Source organism: Notamacropus eugenii, chromosome 5 (genome assembly GCF_028372415.1).
Source record: "Notamacropus eugenii isolate mMacEug1 chromosome 5, mMacEug1.pri_v2, whole genome shotgun sequence".
NCBI lineage: Eukaryota > Metazoa > Chordata > Mammalia > Diprotodontia > Macropodidae > Notamacropus > Notamacropus eugenii.
Window position 1 is genome coordinate 139348628 of NC_092876.1, and position 20233 is coordinate 139368860.

General features: G+C 40.2%; 1 long non-coding RNA gene across 1 annotated transcript in view; it reads left to right on the forward strand.

Moving 5' to 3' along the window:
* LOC140508917 (uncharacterized) overlaps positions 1 to 20233 on the forward strand; it is a 38317-nt gene that overhangs the window by 835 nt on the left and 17249 nt on the right. The window lies entirely within an intron of this gene.

Sequence of the window (20233 nt, forward strand, 5' to 3'; positions counted from 1 at the left end):
ATTTGAGCCATCCTTATTACTTAATCACCTATCATGTGTTCAACCCTGAGCTAGGCACTGTGGAGATTGCTGGACAAGTGTAAGATATAGTCTGTGTCCTGGAGAAGCTTACCTCTTCTGATACACATGAAGCACTAAGAGAATTTGCTAGGCAAATTGATTGTACTCAATTGAATTGCACAAGAGTTTATTCAACAACTATAGGCCAGACGTGGTTCCAGAAACTGGGGACACAAGGTCGAAAAGAAATAGTCTTTGTTCCCAAGGAGAATGCATTCTAATGAAAAAATTATAAAGGAAGTTTTCAATCTACTATTTTAAGAGCTTTTCTCAGCTCCTGGGGACTCTTCACCCTGGAACAACTGTCTACCAGGTTGTTTATCCCCTTTCTCCCACTGTTGAGTTCTTTTGGGGGAGGCTGCATTTTGGGGATGGCCAGGCTGGTATGGAGTCATTCCCCTTCTGGGTAATGTTCTGTCTCTGTGGAATTCACCATCATCCTCTCCACCCACTCCACCCACCCCCAGTCCTGTTATTCAGCCTATTTTCCCTTTGGAAGGTGAGCTCCTTGAGATTGGTGAATGCCTTTCTTTTTTCTTTTGTCTCCTCACTGTTTGGCACAGGGCCTGGCATGTAGCAAGTGCTTAGTATGTTTGAACTTAGTAAGTATGAACTTACTTGTTCAGTCATTTCAGTTGTGTCTGGCTCTTTGTGACCCCATTTGGAGTTTTCTTGGCAAAGATACTGGAGTGCTTTGCCATTTCCTTCTCCAACTGATTTTACAGATGAGAAAACTAAGGCAAACAGGGTTAAGTGACTTGCCCAGAGTCACCCAACTAGTAAGTGCTTGAGGCCAGATTTGACTTTGGGAAGAAAGATGAGTCTTCCTGATTCCAAAACCCAGTGCTCTATGTACTTTTTGTCTATTAACTGCCTGCATTTAAAAGCATTTGTTTTCCAACAAGTAATATGATTATTCTCCATCTTTCACATATGTGAACTAAAGGAAGACTCCAAGGACATGGACTTGACACTGTTTTCTGTGTTAGCTTAGTTAGAATTATAATATTAAGGGTAATAAGATCTTGAAGTGGAAGGAATATTAGAGCTTATCTTAGAAGAAACACCTCAATTTACAGATGAGAAAACTGAGGTGCTTGGAAAGGTGAAGTATAAGAAAGCAGCCCCAGGAGTTGAACCCATATCCCCTAGCTTAAATCCTGTGTTCTGACCATGAGACTACACTTGAGAGTAGTAGCATTACATTTATTTTAACATGTCTTGCTCTAGAATTCATATTTTTCACTAATTCATACTGGTCTTCACGGCAGCTGATTTCAGTGCATGATGTTTAGCTGTGCTTAGTTGAGTATCCAAATTAGACTTTGGAAAGATTTCAGTTTAGAACAGGAAGCATCTGACTAACCCCATCTTCCTCTGATCTCTCTTTTGTGAGTCCTGTCAGCTCACATGTACTGAGCACTACGGTAAAATTACAATATACTTCCTCCTCTAGGACTTCCTCCACCACAGCCTAGCCAAGTACCTTATTGCGTACCCTGAAGAACTGTCCTAAAGGAACTTCCATCCTAGGGTTCTACTTTCCTGGCTGGTGACTGCATTTCCTGAAGCACTATTTTAGGACAGCCTCAGTCACCATACTTCACATCACTTCACTCTCTGAGTCTCCACCTGCTCTACAATCTCTCCAACCAACCACCTTACTGCTTCTATTATGTTTCCTCAGGCTCTCCAGTTCTGAAACCAACATTCATAGTCAAATCAACAGTCATGGTTCTTGGATGGGCTGTGTCAACCTACTTCCCTATGGTTCTATTCATCGTTATTGTAACTTTGTGACCCAAGTGCCACCCAGGGGATATCATTCCCCTATGTATTTTGTCTCTGCCATTAGAATTTAAGCTCCAAGAGTGCAATCTTTGCCTTAGTATTTGTATCCACAGTGTTTATGATAGTGCTTGGAATGTATTTTTAAATAATTTTTTTCATTCATTTATAGTCATTTGTACTCTAATAATTCACTGTAGCAATATTATTTGGGGCATAATACACTAGTAGTATAGTATATAGACTATAAGCATAATATACTAATAAAATATAATGCTAATTAAGCAGCTAAGTGGTGCAGTTGATAGAGGACTGGGCCTGGCGTAAGGAAGACCTGAGTTAAATCCAACCTCAGCTAAATTCAACCCTGAGCAGTCACTTAACCTGTCTGCCTCAGTGGCCTCATCTGTAAAAAGGGAATAATCATACCCACTTCCAAGGACTATTGTAAGAGTCAAACAAGGTCCTACTTGTAAAGTGCTTTGCAAACTTTAAAGAGCTATATAAATGCTAGCTATTGTGGTTAGATAGAAGGTTTGTTTTGTAAGTGTTCTTAAATCTCTTTTCCAGCTAAGCATTTTGATCGTGGAGACTTCTTCTTCTTCCTTTTTTTAAAAAAATCTCTTCTCCAATTCCCCCACCCCCAAACCACCTGTACCTTCTTAGAACAAAGCTCTTTACCTAAAAAAGGCTGCTACTAAATGCTGAGTTTATGAAATATCCATTCCCAATTTGGTCTTAAGCATTTGGGGGACAGGGAGAGAACAGAACCAGAGGGTCCCATCATATCAATTTTATAGATGGGGAAACTGATTCCTAGAGAAAAGAAGCATACCAGAATCAGAAAGGTAATCTAGTTCTTCTGGTACCCTGAACAGAATTGTCTCAATCTCTGCTCATCCATGCTATCTCTCCTTACAAGATATGGCAAGAGATGGGTAAGATGGGTTCTAATAGGTGTCAGTGATCAGGGACTGCCTTCCAGAATTCCTGACTCCAGATCCCCTCAAACCTTTTTAATTCCTCCCTCCTTAAATTTTTACAGGATCTGAAAGGTCATGTTTTAGAGAAAAAAAAGACACTTTGAAGGAGAAATTTCAGCTTCCTCCTTGTAAAAGTGGAAAGGGGGACTTTTGACAGACCCTAGGAAGAACTCTCTGATTCTCACAGTGAAGATGGCCAAAATTAGACAGGATGCTTGTGCCAAAATGGTATTCTCATCAGCTCCATTTTTATCTTCTTGAATCCATTTCCAAGACATGGACCATCCCTACAATAGACAAAGAATCAAAGATGAAGAAGATAGAAAAGAAATAGAGAGGAGCATGTTGGGAGTGAGTCGAATTCCTAGCTAAAAGCTAGGAATTACCCTGGAGAAGTGGTACAATGAGATGTCATTAGATAAATGTATACATGGATTTAAAAAGGGGAGGGAGGGCTGGTTCCAAAGCAAGAACAAAAGAAAACTGATGGGCAGCCTATATGTTCCAATATTGACCTTATAATGACAGGGGAACCTGTTATTGACCCTGGTACCTTGGGTAAGACCCCCTGTGGAAGGTTTAGACAGAGAGGACAGGCCCCAAAATGCATGGCTATAGGTACTACCTACATGAGTGAGATCACAGATCCACTGGAACTGGGGGGCACCTTCCCTATCCTCAACTCCTTCTTCAGGCAGCCAATTTTCTTCAGCTGACTCCCTCTTTCTTACAAAATAAAAACTTGTTCTCTGGAAAGGGTCTGATAGCAGTCTTTTTATGCCTTACCCTGAAATTTAAATCAACTATTTCCCTTAAGGGAATTGTGTTTTAAGCTTTTTATCCTGCTATATAATGAAAGGCTTTGTACCCCCTTTTCTTCCAACTCTGCAAGCCCCCCCTCTAATTTTTTAGTTTTATACAACCAATAGACTAGAGGGGTTTTCTGAAAAATAGGCAGCCTCTCTAGCACCCCAAAATCACTTCCTATGAGCAAGAACATGCTGATAAATGTTTAACAACTGGCTCTATGGGAAAATAAGTGCAGTACACATTTTTTAAAATAGTTTTATTTATTTATTTTTAGATTTTGACATTCACTTCCACAAAATTTTTCCCCCATCTCTCCCCTCCCCCCACCCCATAACACCTTGCATTCTGATTACCCCTTCCCTCAATGTGCCCTCCCTTCTATTACACCCCACCTTTCCCTTATCCCCATCTTCTCTTTTTTCTTGTAGGGCAAGATAAATTTCTATACTCCATTACCTGTATTTCTTATTTCCAAGTTATATGCAATAACAATTCTCAGCATTCGTTTCTAATGCTTTGAATTCCAACATCTCTCCCTCCCTCTCTCCCCACCCATCCCCACTGAGAAGGCAAGCAATTCAATACAGGCTATATATGTGTTGTTTTGCAAAAGACTTTCATAATAGTCATGTTGTGTAAGACTAACTATATTGCCATCCATCCTACCCTGTCCCCCCCTTTTTTCCTATTTTCTCATTTGACCTTGTCCTTTCCCAAAAGTGTTTACTTCTAGTTACTCCCTTCTCCCATTTGCCCTCCCTTCTATCATCCCCCTCACCCCACTTGTCCCCTTCTCTTCTACTTTCCTGTAGTGTAAGATAGGTTTTCATACCAAATTTAGTGAGCATGTCATTCCCTCCTTAAACCATATGTAAAGAGAGTAAGCTTTACTTTTCCCATCTCACCTCCTCCCTTTTCTCCTCCATTGAAAAAGATTTTTCTTAACTCTTTTATGAGTAATAGCCTGACCCATTCCATTTCTCCCTTTCTCCTCCCAATATTTTCATCTCTCACCTCTTAATTTTATTTATTTTTTATGGATATCATCCCATCTGATTCAACTCAACCTGTACTCTCTGTCTATATGTGTGTATATGTATGTATGTGTAATTCCCCCACCTACCCAAATACTGAAAAAAGTCTCAAGAGTTACAAATATCATCTTTTCCATGTAGGAATGTAAACAGTTCAGCTTTAGAAAGTCCATTATGATTTCTCTTTCCTGTTTACCTTTTCATGCTTCTCTTGATTCTTGTGTTTGAAAGTCAAATTTTCTATTCAGTTCTGGTCTTTTCATCATGAATGCTTGAAAGTCCTCTATATCACTGAATGACCATTTTTCCCATTGAAGTATTATACTCAGTTTTTCTGGGTAGGTGATTCTTAGTTTTAATCCCAGTTCCTTTGACTTCTGGAATATCCTGTTCCAAGCCTTTTGATCCCTTAATGTAGAAGCTGCCAGATCCTATGTTATCCTTATTGTATTTCCACAATACTCAAATTGTTTCTTTCTGGCTGCTTGCAATATTTTCTCCTTGACCTGGGAACTCTGAAATTTGGCCACAATATTCCTAGGAGTTTCTCTTTTCGGGTCTCTTTCAGGAGGTGTCTGGTCGATTCCTTCAATATTTATTTTGCCCTCTGGTTCTAGAATATCAGCACAGTTTTCCTTGATAATTTCATGAAAGATGATATCTAGACTCTTTTTTTTGATCTTGGCTTTCAGGTAGTCCCATAACTTTTAAATTGTTTGTCCTGGATCTATTTTCCAGGTCAGTTGTTTTTCCAATGAGATGTTTCACATTATCTTCTATTTTTTCAATCTTAAAAAAGATTTTTTTCAATCTTTTGGTTTTGTTTTGTAACTTCTTGGTTTATTGTATAGCCATTAGCTTCCCTGAACTCCACTCTCATTTTTAAAGAACTATTTTGTTCAGTGAACTTTTGAACCTCCTTTTCCATTTGGCTAATTCTGCTTTTTAAAGCCTTCTTCTCCTCACTGGCTTTTTGGACCTCTTTTTCCAATTGAGTTATTCTATTTTTAAAGGTATTATTTTCCTCAGCATTTTTTTGGTTCTCCTTTAGCAAACTGCTGCCTTGCTTTTTAAACTCTTCTATGGCCTGAGCCCATTTCATATTCCTTTTGGAGGTACTGGAGGTAGAAGCCTTGACTTCCTCTGGCAGTATGCCTTGTTCTTCCTCATCTGAAAGGATGGAAGGAGACTCCTGTTCACCAAGAAAGTAACCTTCTATGGTCTTATTTTTTTCCCTTTTTTTGGGCATTTTCCCAGTTACTTGACTTCTGAATCCTTTGTCAAGAGGAGAGTCCCAGTGCTTCTCCTCCCCCCAGGATCATGCTCAGGGTTGAGATTCAGATCAGCTGCTCAGTTCCCCTAGAGGCTTTAAATTGAGCTGCTTGGACAATGGACCCAGGCTGCTTCCCATGCTGCCACCACCTCTGCCATCACCTGGGGCCAGTGCTGGGGGGACCCTGCTCCCCTCTCACCCAGCTGGGAAAGCCCTCCCATACTGACCTTTGAAACTTTCTTTAGTGCTTGTGGGTTGAGGGATCTGAGACCCTCCCTGCTGGGGATTCTGCCCTGGAGGTCTGTTCAGGTTCTGTTCCTTCTGGTGCTGCATGGCCAGGGCTGGGCTCCTCTCCACTCAGCATCTGGTGGGATAGACCTTTCTTGTCAGCCTTCCAGGTTACCTTTGGCTGGAAATCTCTTTCATTCTGACATCTGTGGCTTCTGCTGCTCCAGAATTTGTTGAGAGTCATTTTTCACAGGTATTTTGTGGACTGTGGGGGAAGTGCTAGAATGTATGCATCTTTCTACTCCACCGTCTTGTGCAGTACACATTTTTAAGTTTAATCTGCATCATAGAAGTTTTCTCCATTATTTTCTTCAGACTAGAAAATAGTCTTATCAACAAAAACAACAAAACAAGAAATCAAACCCTGATTTGTGACATTTATTGATCTGGTCAAGCTGAAAATTTAACAATTGACTCTGGGAGCCTATGTGAGCTTGTTCCAAGTGTGCCCCTGCCTGTAAGCCACCATCTTGTGTGCCTATATGTAATGTTTGCCCTTTTCAACACATCAGAACTTTGCTTCCATGGAGAATTCAGAAGTGAGGGATACTTTTCAATAGATTGGGATAGATTCGTGCAGGATGGATGCATTAACATTGGATATGCTGTATACACACACACACACACACACACACACACACACACACACACACACACACACACACACACACACGTAGGAGCTAAGAACCAGAATAGGACTTTGAAAGTACAAGCTTATCTGCTGAGTGGTAAAGCGTAGGATTTTAGTTCCTCGAAGGCTAGGAACCCATCTTATCTTAAATAAATGTTGAAATTGCTAGGAGCCAGGACCCTGAAGCCCCTCAGGAAATGGCTGTTGGCTGTGAGGAGGGGAAGAGTCAGCTCCAGAAGGTAGTAGGGCAACTCTGATATAAGCCATGTCACTTTGGGCAAACTCCCTTAACCTCTCTGAGGCTGCTTCCTAATTCATGAAATGGGGATATGAATATTTCCTAGAGGCATCTGGTGACACAGTCATCAGTGCCAGACCTGGAGTTAGGAAGACTTGCTTTCAAATCTGGCCTCAGACACTTACTCACTGTATGATCCTAGGCAAGTTACTTAACCCCTGTCTGCCTCAGTTTCCTCAACTATAAAACAGAGATATTACTATTTCCCTTTCTATCTGGGTTATGCTGATATCTTGGCTAGCTCCCTAGTTGGATGGTTGGGAGCATCAAATGAGATGATATTTGTAAAGCACTTAGCACAGTGTGTGACACATAGTAATGAACGCTTGTTTCCTTACCTTCTTCATTTTTTAAACCTCACCACACTGTGTGAATGTGAGCTACTGTGATCTATAAGTAACACTCTTTGCAATCCCCGATGTACAGAGTTGATGTAGCTTGGCAACAGTAGGATGGGGTTGTGACCATCCTCTTCGCACTGGATCTGTTAGCAAGGTTGCCCATCATGGTGTACCTTTGTACTTTGGGTCATAGAATTACATATTTTTTATTGACTTTATATTTATAGGCAAAGAAACTGAGAATGTGAGACCAGAACTTTAAGCCATCAGTCTAATTCCGTTGCAGGTGATGTACAGGAAGGAACATTGGACTTGAAACAGAAATAACAGCTGTAAAAATAACATTCATGTGATACTATAAGGTTTGCAAAGCACAATAATTTTATCTAGTTCCTTCATTCTACAGATATGGAAACTGAGGCCCAGAAAAAATTAAGTGACTTGCCCACGGTGGCACAATTATAAAATTTAATTATAATAATAATAGCTAATGTACTATACTAATAATAGCTAACTATGTGCCAGGCAGTGTGCTAAGCACTTTATAATTATTATCTTATTGGATCATCATGTTTATTCCTATTTTACAGTTAAGGAAACTAGGACAAGCAGAGGCTTAAATGACTTGCCCAGGGTCACCTACTCTCTGGGGTCAGATATAAATATAGGTCTTTTTTTTCTTTTCTTCTTTTTTAGTTTTCAGCCTTCACTTTTATAATATTTTGAGTTAAAAATTTTTCTCCCTTCCTTCCTCCCCTCCCTCTTCCTTCCCCCTTCCCAAGAAAGCAAGCAATCTAATATAGGTATACATGTACAATCATATTAAACATATTTCCACATTAGTCATGTTGTGAAAGAAGAATCAGAACAAAAGGGAAAAAACCATGATAAAGAAAAAACAAACAAGCAAAAAGAAAATAGTCTGCTTTGATCTTCATTCAGGCTCCATAGTTCTTTCTCTGGATGTGGATAGAATTTTCCATCATGAAACTTTTGGAATTGTCTTAGATCATTGTATTGCTGAGAAGAGCTAAATCTATCACAGTTGATCGTTGTACAATGTTGCTTTTGCTGTGTACAATGTGCTCCTGGTTCTGCTCACTTCACTCAGCCTCAGTTCATGTAAGTCTTTACAGGTTCTTCTGAAATCCACCAGCCCATCATTTCTTATAGCACAGTAATATTCCATTACATTCATATATCACAACTTGAATACAAGTCTTCTTGACTCCAGGCCAGGTGCTCTATCTACTATGCCACCTACCTATTTGAAATAAATTGCATCAATGTAAGACACCCAATCAGAACCTTCAAGGTGCTTCTATCCTGCAGCAGACTCATGGGGAGTCCGTAGACATGCATCTGTCTTGAATGGGTTAGCTGTAGACCTGCCTTGAGACAGCTCTTGGGATCACATTACCATCAGAACCATAGGCTCTCATATTAGAAAAAGGTCTTAGAGATCACCAGGTTCAACCCTCTCATTTTACAGGTGAGGAAGGTGAGTCTCAGGCAGGTGCTTTGCTTTGGTGTATAAAACTAGTTGTATTGCTGTGAATGTCACCTTTGGAGGGCTGCTTACTCAGTCCTTTCTGTTCTTTCCTTTCTACAATAATAAAAATAATAATACCTAGCGTTTATTAAATACCTACTACGTGCTGGGCACTATGGTAAATATTTTATAAATGTTATCTCATTTGATCCTTACAACATCCCTGAAAGGTAGGTACTATTTATTATTAGTCCCATTTTTCAGTTGAGGAAAACAAAGGTTAAGTGACTTATCTAAGGTCATACAACTAGTATGTATCTAAGAGTCACATTTGAACTCAGGTCTTCTTGAATCCAGGTCATCCTGCACTCTATCTACTATACCATCTACCTTGTAGGATAGATGCAGAGCTAAATCTTTCCCAGGATTTTTATATCTCTTCCTTTTGGGGGAGGAGGGGGAAGGAGAGTTGTCCTGATTATTGCCTCTTACCCTCTATCCCTCTGGAGACTTAATCAACCACACCTCCTTATGGCAATTAGCTTGACTTTTAGCTTAGGAGCAATCTTGTGGTCCCTTTGGTACAGATAGTCGCTTCCTACTCTGCTATTTTATGGAGTTTATTATATCAGAGTAGAGTTAATAGCACAATTACAATAGCTCTGAGCCCCCAATTAGGAAAAAAAACTTACCAGTGGGGTAGAGGTTTGGCTATCTGTTTTAATTTAAATTTATGTTTTTCTCTATCTAGTCCATGGTCTCTTTATATTTGAGGCATGTGCTTTGATAGGAAACATTTAGGTAAAAAATTGAACAGAATGTTACAATATCCATTACTGGAAAGGTACAGGAATAAGTTAAGGAAAGAGCAGACTATTTTGTTTGTTTGCCTTAGTCTTTGAGCTCATAACCTCAGGCAGAATCTTTTGCTTGGAGATACTGGTAGGAGGTTTATGTCCATATGCTGCCAATTATTCTTCCTCCTCAGGTTAAGTCCTGGACAGGGCTGGGAAGACCATCTTCCCAAAGCTACTGATACTTAGCTCTTGAAATCTCCACTTTGTCCTTTCTTTTCATGTCTCAAAGACACATGTGTGTTCCCTCTTTAAGAATTCCCATGGTCTTCTTCGTAAACGAAGGACGAACACAACAAGAATTCCCAGGCATGATTTAAGTCTCACTTGTGGCTTAGAGATTGCGATAGTACCAAATTGCCCTTAGGACTAAGAGGACACTGCTTGCCCCCCTGAATCACAAATCCCAGGACACCAGTCAGTTTTCAAATCCTTGTTATTAACACAAATAGAAAATCAGGGACAGATTTAAAAGGAAAAAAATCCGCCTAGGCCTCAGGTTTCTTGATTCCCCAAGCAAGTGTTCTTTGAATATCACATCATCCTGCTTCCCTCTACATTTCCAGGATTCTAAGAGGGGGAAAAAGGGAAAAGAATCCATGGCACCACCCAGCTGCCTCCAAGAGACCATAAAACTCGTAGAATACAAACTTCTGTATCCCTGCCCAAGTTAGGTGGGAGAAAGGAGAAATAAAGTGGAAAGAGCAGTGTATTTGCAAGACCAAAGTTCAAGTATTGTCTCTGTTGTTTTCTGGTTCTGTGACCTTAGGCAAGTCACTTCTCTCAATTTCCTAAATCTATAAAATGAAGGTATTGGAGGAATCTTCCAATTCTATCATTATGTGATTTCATTTTTTGTTGTTAAATCAGGAAGACTGAGAGTGGCAAATTGTAGATGTAAATTTAGAGGGACGGGAGAAAAGCACAGAGTTAATTAGTCTTATTGAGCACCTCCTGGATGGAGCATCTTCTTTGTCCCTGAGTCCAGGAAAGGTAGGACAAGGAGAAAGTAAAATATAAAAGAAATATGGCAGGCCCCATTCTTTTACATTGACTGGATGGCTAGATGAGATGACCTCTAAAGATTCTTGAGAAAATGATCATTTATTTAAAAATCAATTTTGAAAGAGTATCAACTCTATATTAATATAGTATAAACTTACTAGAGTAAGTATATAGGGCACATAGAGTAAAGAAGAAATCAGAAATGGGAAGAGTAGTATATAGTAGGAAAGAGAACCCCGGCTAAAAGTTATAAGATCAATTCAATAAACGTTAAGTGCCTACTGTGTGCCACACAATAGATCTAGGTTCCAGTCTTAACTCTGCTATTAACCATGTAACTGTAGACTAGTCATTTCTCTTTTCTGAGCCTCAGATTTTTCATTTGTAAATTGAAGGATTGAATTAGGCTATGTCTAAGCTGCAGCTTGTCCCCCACCTTCCAAGAGTCCAAGGAAGCACCTCACTATGTTTTATACATTTTTAATGCATGTATTATGTAACATTAGCTACTTGTCATTTGGAACCAAACCCCTGTAGTGATAGATCCAGGTACAATTTTAGAGGCTGTCTCACAGAATCTCTCTGATTTATGTCACCATCCCCAGAAACCTGAGGACCACCAATGTCTGATTCATTTGCTTATCCCAAAGTTGGCCTTCAGCTAGGGGACACAGTATGGTACATTGGAAAGAAAATTATCTTTGAAGTTGAAGGATCTGGATTTGAACTCTGGCTTTGCAACAAACTACATGTGTGAACTTGTGAAAGTTACTTAACCCCTCTGTATTTCATTTTTCAGAGAGGTTAGTCTAGATGACCTCTGAGGTTCCTTCGAGCTCTGCATTTATAATCCTATGACTTCTCCCAAAAGCATTCAGGCTAATAAAACATTGACTATAGGACAGGTTTTCTTTAACTAAACAAAATGCAAGAAAGACTCATAGTGAAGCCCATACATACTACTTCCCCCCCAACCCTCCACTCACTCCCTACCCCTTCTCACAAAAACAGATATATGGTCCTTCTGACATCGCATTAGCTGATGTGGCTGAAGTTGTTAGGGAATGGATCAGTCACCCTATTCTGGTAAGTCCCACCTTCCTTATCAAAAAAGAATTAAGGGATGCCAGAGAGCTGCCCTTTTCCAGACTGCAAGCTCATAGTAGCAAGGAAAGGCAAGGTGCGGGTGCCACAGCAAGGTGCCATTCTACATCATGGTTCTGTGCTTTGCTGTTCCTTAAAATACATGGTTCCCTGCTTCTCTAACTTTCTCTCTCTCTTTCCTCCTTTCTCCTCTTTCATTTCTCCTCCTCCTCGTTATCCTCCTCCTCCTCCTCCTCCTTCTCCTTCTCCCTCTCTCTCTCCCTCTCTCCCCTCCTCCCTTCCTTCCTCCCTCCATGGAAAATGAAATAGGTAACCTGGGTTCTCCTTCTGGTCTCCTACTAAATACCTGTGTGAGGTTAATTAGGGAAGGCTTCCTGGAGAAGGGTACAAGTTAAGTTAATATATATTTATCAAATACCTTACTGTGTGCCTAAACCTGTACTATAAGAGTATATATATACACATAACATACATACATATATGTGTGTATGTATATGAACCATATGGTCCCTGTCCTTGAAGATAAGATATTAATGATTAGGAAGAGAAAATTTACATAAAATACCTAGAGGACAAAACAAGTCATTAAAATAGTAAGTGCTAAGGTTTTTCAGAGTCTCTGTTCTCTGGCTATTATTTTCTCCAAGGAGAAAATTGAAGGAGTTTACACCATTGGGGAGAGAGATGGAATCAGGGAATTGAGTATGGAGTTAGGAATGAAAGGCATTTTAGGAAAACTGCTTTTCCAAGGCCAAAGAGTAGACTCTCAGATTAGCTTGAACCTGGAACTAAGCAGCCCACGCTGCCTCTCCAGGCAGAAGGTGGTAGGTGCCCAGTGGGGACTCAAAGCAGTGTCAGATTAGACAAGCGTCATGATCAAGAGTCACAGAGTGTAGATTTAATACTGTACATAAATACACTTTACAATCATTGGGAAGGCTTTCTGCTCAGAGGAGACCATTGGAATATTTTATAGTGATGCAGATCAAGTGAAAAGACAGAGAATAAATAAAGGGGAAGATAATTATTTGATGGAGTTCTTTTAGGATATGCCACAGCAGGGAATACTTACGAAGAATACATATTACTGGAGAGATACAGCCATTCAAGCTTCAAACTAACCTATAAATTGTCAGAAGCGAAAATTGGAGGAAAGGAATTGAAGAGATTTGGGCGCCCATCATCCCATTAGTGCTGGGTTCCACGCTCCACCTTGCTTGGAGCTCTGTGAGCCCAGCACAGCGCAGCCCCACAGAAGGGAGACGCTGCCTAATAAATGTCTTCGGAAAATTACGACTGTACCACTACAGTAAAAAGATGGCGCCGTTTATCTCACCGCCATCTGCACAGGCTCATTTGTTGCTCCCGAGGCAGCCTGCCCGCACCCAGTAAGTTTGCATCTCCCCACACTTAGAGTGTTTGCTTTGCAAGGATGTTCCTGATGCCTGTTTCACTGTGGCTCCCCCTTCCTGCTCCTGAGCATAGGAAGGAAGAGGAGGAAAGAGTGTGACTTTATCCGTCACATTCTGGGAGCTACCCACTGACCTAGAAGACCTGGATCTCAGGAATGGGGATCTCTTGGGCAAAGGCGGACTCTTTCTGGATCAGGTAAAAAAGGAGCTGGGGCAGAGGATGAAAAAGGAGGAGACAAAGACAGGGACCAAGAAGGGAAAATAGAGACACATGCAAAGAGTGACTTAGAGACAGGAGGAAAAAATAAGCCATGTTGAAGCAAAAACAGACATCTAGAGACATACAGAAAGTGAGAATGAGACAATGAGAAGGCAACAAATGGAAAATATTTTCTTGAAGTTGAAGTCTCTTGGAAAAGACCTACCAATCAGATAAGTGGGCATCTTGGGCTGGAGGCATCTACTCACACTTTTCCTTATATCGTAGACCCAAAGTCTCAAAAATGGAAGCCTAGATCCATATAACTAAGCAGCACATCAACTTGTAGTCCTTTTTGTCTTTTCTGAAGTCTCAAAATCACATTGCCCTACTCTACTTGAGAGGAATTCTCTAGGGAGCCAATACCAATTGATTCTTCTGAACTTAGGTCTCTTGTATAACCTGTGGATAAGGTGCATAGATTCAGTCAGTCTCTCGTATTTACCCTGCTCCATCTGGTTTCTCCTTTCCTCTGATCACCCCCTTCTTTATCTCTTGCTGGATCATCATCCATATCCTGCTGCCTAGTTGTGGATGTACCCCAAGTCACTGTCCTGTTCTCTCTTCATAATTTCTTTTATAGCCTCATCAGCTCACTTTAATGATCATCTCCCTACTGATGACTCTCGGAGGCAAATTACTTAATCCTTCTAGGCCTCAGTTTCCTTATCTATAAAATCAAGGGTTTGGATTAAATACCCTCCAAGGTCTCTTCTAGAGCTCAATCTATGTTCCTATCTATCTAGCCTTCTCTGAGTTCTAGTCTTTCATCACTAACTCCTTGTTGGACATTTCAAAATGGTTGTCCCGTAGGCATCTCAAACTCAATTCATCCTTCGAAAAGAATGATATTTGTTGCTCTAGAAATGAAGCAATTTCTCATATGGGAAACATTAGCCAAGACAGGAAGCTTTTCACAGTTAAAGTTTACTCAGAGGAACTGGAGAAAGATGGTTGAGGTTATCCTTAAATGCTAGGGCTTAAATGCACATCTTCTTGATCAACAGGTTGAGGCCAATTTTAGGTGTACCTCTTCATAAGAGGTATAAACTAAAACTTGTTTGGACACCCTATTTCTTGAACCCTTGCCTAACCCTTTCCTCTATGGCTTGTTTCTTGGCCTTGCTCCTTTGTGATCTCATATGAGTTGTTCTGATAATGAACTCTGTTGTCTCAGATAATATTACTTCTTTTTCCTTGTCCCTCAGTGACTGGGACATCAGGATATCCTGTCCATACCAGGCTGACCTTCCAGCACTGAAGTCATAGTAAGGGCCCTACCACTGTGTATTGCTAGGGAAATAGTATGTGCTAGATGTATGGTGCACAAAGATGGAAAATGCCCTCAAAGAACTCGCAATCATATAGAAAGAGAGGCATGTACACAAGTAATAGAATATGCTAGTGTAGTATATCTCTGGGCTCACTCATTCAATTTTCACTCTTACATGCAGATTGGGTGACCATAGGGACAGCTAACTATGTCTGTGCTCAGAGTTTTATGAGTAACAGAGATTGGCTGAGATTTTTCAGTTCTTCTAGTCAAGAGCCCCCACCAGTGTACTTCCAATGGATTTGGAAGTCAGATAATTAGCTTTTAGGAAGCATATAGCAACAATTCCCCAAATATTCCCATATTTTCCCTTTATATGTATAAGGTTCCTGGAAAGAGTGAACTTAAATTTATAGTAAAAATGACGAGACACACATAGAGTAAACCTATGTGGCAAAGGTAATTAAAACTCCTTTTCTACCTTTCCTTTGTATGTGTTTTGTCCTAAGTATGGATCCTCCCAATGGAGAGGTTGCTGCCACCCACTGTAGCTACTGACACTCAATGAGACCTCCAGGTCTTCTGGTCTTTCTAAGTTCAGAAGCTGGTAACTTGGTCAGTTCCATCTCTGGATGCCTTTTCTTGGGAGACCTTCTGTTTGCTTAATTATGTCCCTCCCTGCTTCCAAATGGAAGCATTGTCTCCTACCAATCCAGTCACTCAGGTACACATGATCAATGGGGAAGGGAAAGGAGAGAGGGGGAAACATTCTTTCTTCTTCCCAAGAGTATTTCCCTCTCAAGGCCTTGGAACCCTCAGCTTGTAAATTTGAATGTCTCCACTACTCAACTGACTGACTGACTTTGAACTAGCTTTATACACACATACACATACATATATACATATGTATGTATATATAAACACATACATATATCCCAAGATTGTCTTCTTCACACAATTTCAAAATATTTGCTCTCTTTATCCAATAACCCAAAGCCCCATGATCCTTTAAAATTGATTAAGAACTTATTCACACCTGGCTTACTTTAGATTGATTGATTCCAATGAGATGCCTGAGCCTTCTATGATTATTTGGGGTAGGAATGGAAAACTACCCCTATATCAGAATACAATTAAGTGCATAAAATAAATCAGAGTATCCAAAGGGATTACACAGGGATGGATTGCTCCTATCTGAGTGGAACAAGGAAGGCTTCATGAAGTTTAGATTTGGGCTAGTCTAATGGGTCTTCTCATGAGGTAGCAAGGTGGCTGGCCACAGAAGAAAGCTAGACTCAGACTGGCAATCATGTACAATTATCCCTTCCACATCGTGACTTGCCCCATTGGGATTTTGATATATCTCAAGTCGGCATAAGCAATTAAATGGAAATTGGGGGGGAGTTTTGGGGAAACCACAGATGACAGGCAAAGGCCAGTAGATGACAGAAAACTACTTAACCTAAATTTTACAACAAGGTACTGTAAACACCCCATAAAAGAAAAAGAAAAAATTCAGATGTCTTCTTTATTACAGAGGGAGGGCCAAAAATTTTACATGTATTTTCCAGATCTTGGGAGTACCATGTCCCTTAACCCCCATGATGTAGGAGGGATAACTGTACTTTGTTTTACATATTAGGACTCAGGAGCCTAGAGATATGGAATGATTTGACAAAGGTCATCCTGTGGGATAATGATAAAGCTGGACTTGGAGTTTAGACCCATTACTTGTTTCTCAGTCCCATACTAACTCTGTTAGCCACCCATTGTGATTTAAATTTTTCAGGAATGACCTAGAAACTCCTGTCAAATTAAGACCATGGAAAATCAGGTGTAGAATTGTAGTGTAAAGGGCCTCAGAGTATATCTTGTCCCACTACCTCCTTTGACTGAGGCCCAAGAAGATTATGTAACTTGTTTAAGGTCATCTAAGTATTAAGTCTCAGAGATGGGATTGGTCCGCTCTCCTAAGATAGTCACACAAGTTATTTAAATGGAAGCAGCGAAGGGAAAGATCACTAGCCTGAGAATGGAGAGACTTGGGTGCTAGCCCTGACTAGCTCTGTGACCTTGGGCAAGGCCCATCATCTCTCTGGACCTCATTTCCTTATCATCTTTAGAATGAGGGGAATTGGTTTAGATATCAGTAAGGTGCCTTCCAACTCCAACATGCTATGATGAGGCAGAAATAGAAGCAGAGCCAGTCTGGCGAGCTGAGCTGGTCTCCATGGCTATTCTAGGCATATTTTAGAATAAAATTCTGTGGGGGAGGTATTGTGGGATAGGGGAAAAACACTGGATTTGGAGTTGGAGGACCTGGGGTTGAAGTCTGAGTCTGCTACTTGTTTACTGTATGATCTTGGTCAATTTTTCTTTTTTCTCTGAGCCTCAGTTTCCTCATTTGTAAATGAGAGATTCAGACTAGAGCAACTCTAACGATACTTCCAGTTCTATCTAAACAATATGAACACAACAATTTTGTACCTGTAAATTAGTTTTAATTTATAGCTTTAATTTATACCTTTCCAATAGATGCTAATAAAATCCTTTTGAAAAAGCCCAACAAAAAAGGGCTAACCTTTGTTTTAGGCACATGAGAGGGACAGAAAGGATTCCCTACATATGTACCTCATTACCATTTTGTATCTAGACTTGGGCAGTGGCTGTAGTCAAGAAGATCTGCTTTCATCAAAGAAAGTTTTGGGGTGCTATCTAATAAAGGTCAAATACAGTAGAAACTGAAGGAAACCCCAAATAGGGCAGGGGCTAGAGCAGCACTTCCAGACCTAATCACGTTTACTCACATCTATTACTGGGGGTCACATTCTGCTTTGTCACCATAGTCTGGGAGCCAGCAAGCCTTGGGACCTGGAGGAATGTTTGTCACACAACAACTTCATTAACTTCTCTCCTCCTGGGCTCGTCAAACAAGAAGAGAAGGCATCCCCTTGGTGAAGAGTGATGATGGGAAATGCTTGGCCCTGCCTGGAGCTCACAATGGCCCCTTCTCAGACCTGCTCAGAGACCTTATAAAAATTGCCCATGGCCAATTGAGAGATGGGGCTCCCTCAATAACAAGGTCTCATTTAACTGCTTGTTGAATAAGAGCCCTTTCTACAGTTCTCTTTGTTTCATTATAGCCTCACACCTGCCACTTGTCCCTTCCTGACTGCTTATTTTTTACCTTGGAGAAGCTGGGCAGTCCCTGGTGTCTCCCATAGTAGCCCATGGGAGGGACGAGAGAGGTGACAGAAAAAAGAAAACGTCAGCAGATCCTAGGGCAGATCAGCCCTCTATCCCCAAGTACTGAGAAACCAGGGAGTGCAGGTTGACCATGAAAGCCAGACCTGATGTGACTGCCTGTTTCTAGAAGGCCTAGCTCCTTACCCTTCTCCTTTATGTTTGAATTGATCCAGGGCCCACAGTCCTCAGCTCTCTAGGGCATTTAGGTGTCATACTTTCTGAAGGCAGCAGACTAACAAAATAACTATTTAAAGTCCCTCTGAGCCCCAGGAGCATCACCTTAGAGCTGCTCTCAGTGGGACTAACCCTTGACTTGGAGTCAGGAGACAAAGTCCTGGCTTTGCCACTTACACCGATCTTAACCCTCTGAGTCTCAACTTTCTCAGCCTCAAAATAGGAGGAATAACACTGGCATTCTTGACCTCACATGGTTATGAGGGTCAGGTGTAACAGTATTCTGTAAAGCACAAAGTAAATGGGAGTTATTATTGTAATTATTTGGTTCAAAACTATAATTTCATTCATCTAGGGAGCTCCCTGACAAGGAAACTCATTCTGCCCATGTTGATCTGCAACTCCTTGAGTACTTTTTAATCTTGAGGAGCCACCGGAATCAGGGAGAAGTTAAGTGTCTCGCACAGGGTAATGCTACTGATATGTAGGAGTCAGGGGCAAGAATTGAAACCAGGACTCTTGATTCCAAGTCTGAGGTTTATTCTTTTTTTAAAAATTGGCTTTATTTTCAATTCAGGAAACAAAACAAGCATTTCTATAACAGTACAATAAAAAAAGATGAAACTACAAATCTATCATGTACAGTTTGCTATCCCTTCAAATATACAACAAAGTTATCCCCCTTTTTTCATTCCCACCCTAGAGAGATGGCTATCATTAGACACAAATAGATGTGTGTGTATATATGTATACAGATATATGTATGTATATATGTAAAATTATTATACATACTTCTATTTATCAGTTCTTTTTCTGACTATAGATAGTATCTCTTTTCATTTGTCCTTTATGTTTAATTTATGTATTTATAATAGTCAAAATGACTTATTTGCTTAAAATCATTCTTAAAACAATATTGCTGTTACTGTATATAATATTCTCTTGGTTCTCTTTCCTCTTCATCAAAGTTTATTCTTCTAGAGCCAAACTGAGAATAGCCCTGTGGGTATCAGCCTGGTACTCAGAGTCACCTTGAGTAATTCTGATGAAGTTCAGATAGAATTGTCCTGGGATAAGTCACTATCTTGTGATAATTCATTTATTTTTGATATTCTACAAATCAGCACATAAGTAAATAAATTACTGTTTTCTCTAATTGAATAAAACTGTTAGGATGGAAGCTTATCCTCTGTAGACTCTCTGAGAGCATCATCTGAGAGCTCCTGAAATAGGCAGAAAGTTGGGGATGATAATAAGCATCTCATACTGTTCCCTCATAATTTTAATCTGTGCTAGGTATTATTATTATTATTGTTAATATTATTATTATTATGTCACCCCTAACTTAGAAAAACATGTTTAATGGAGAAAATAAGGCTATTACAAATTACTTATCAGAGGACTGTGGGATTTCATTGACAAATTTTACTAATTAGCTGTGAGACCTTGGGCAGACCAATTGACCTTTATGGGACTCAGTTACCTCATCTCTAAAATGAGAGCTTGGACTAGATGCATTTTTAAAGTCGTATTCAGTTTTAATAGTCTCTGATCTTGCCCTTTGGAGGCCCTCTCAAATACTTCGTAGGTAGTTCACAAGTTGCTCTGGTCTTTTCCCAATCAGATGGGCAAACGTTTGGTGGTAGGGTCCACTTAGACTTCACAGAGCACTTTGTTTTCTAGCTCTCTAATGCACTTGTCATGTATTATGCATTATGTTACCTGCATTTGTGTCTCATCTTCCTTCCTACTAGACTGTAAGTCAATGGCTGCTTCTTGTCGAAACTTTGAATCTCTCCCAGTGTTGTGTGCAGTGACCTGCAAATGGATAAATTTATAAAAATGGATTAATTAAATGGATTAATAAAGTTAATTAATTAATAAAATATTGAGGGAATGAAAGAACAG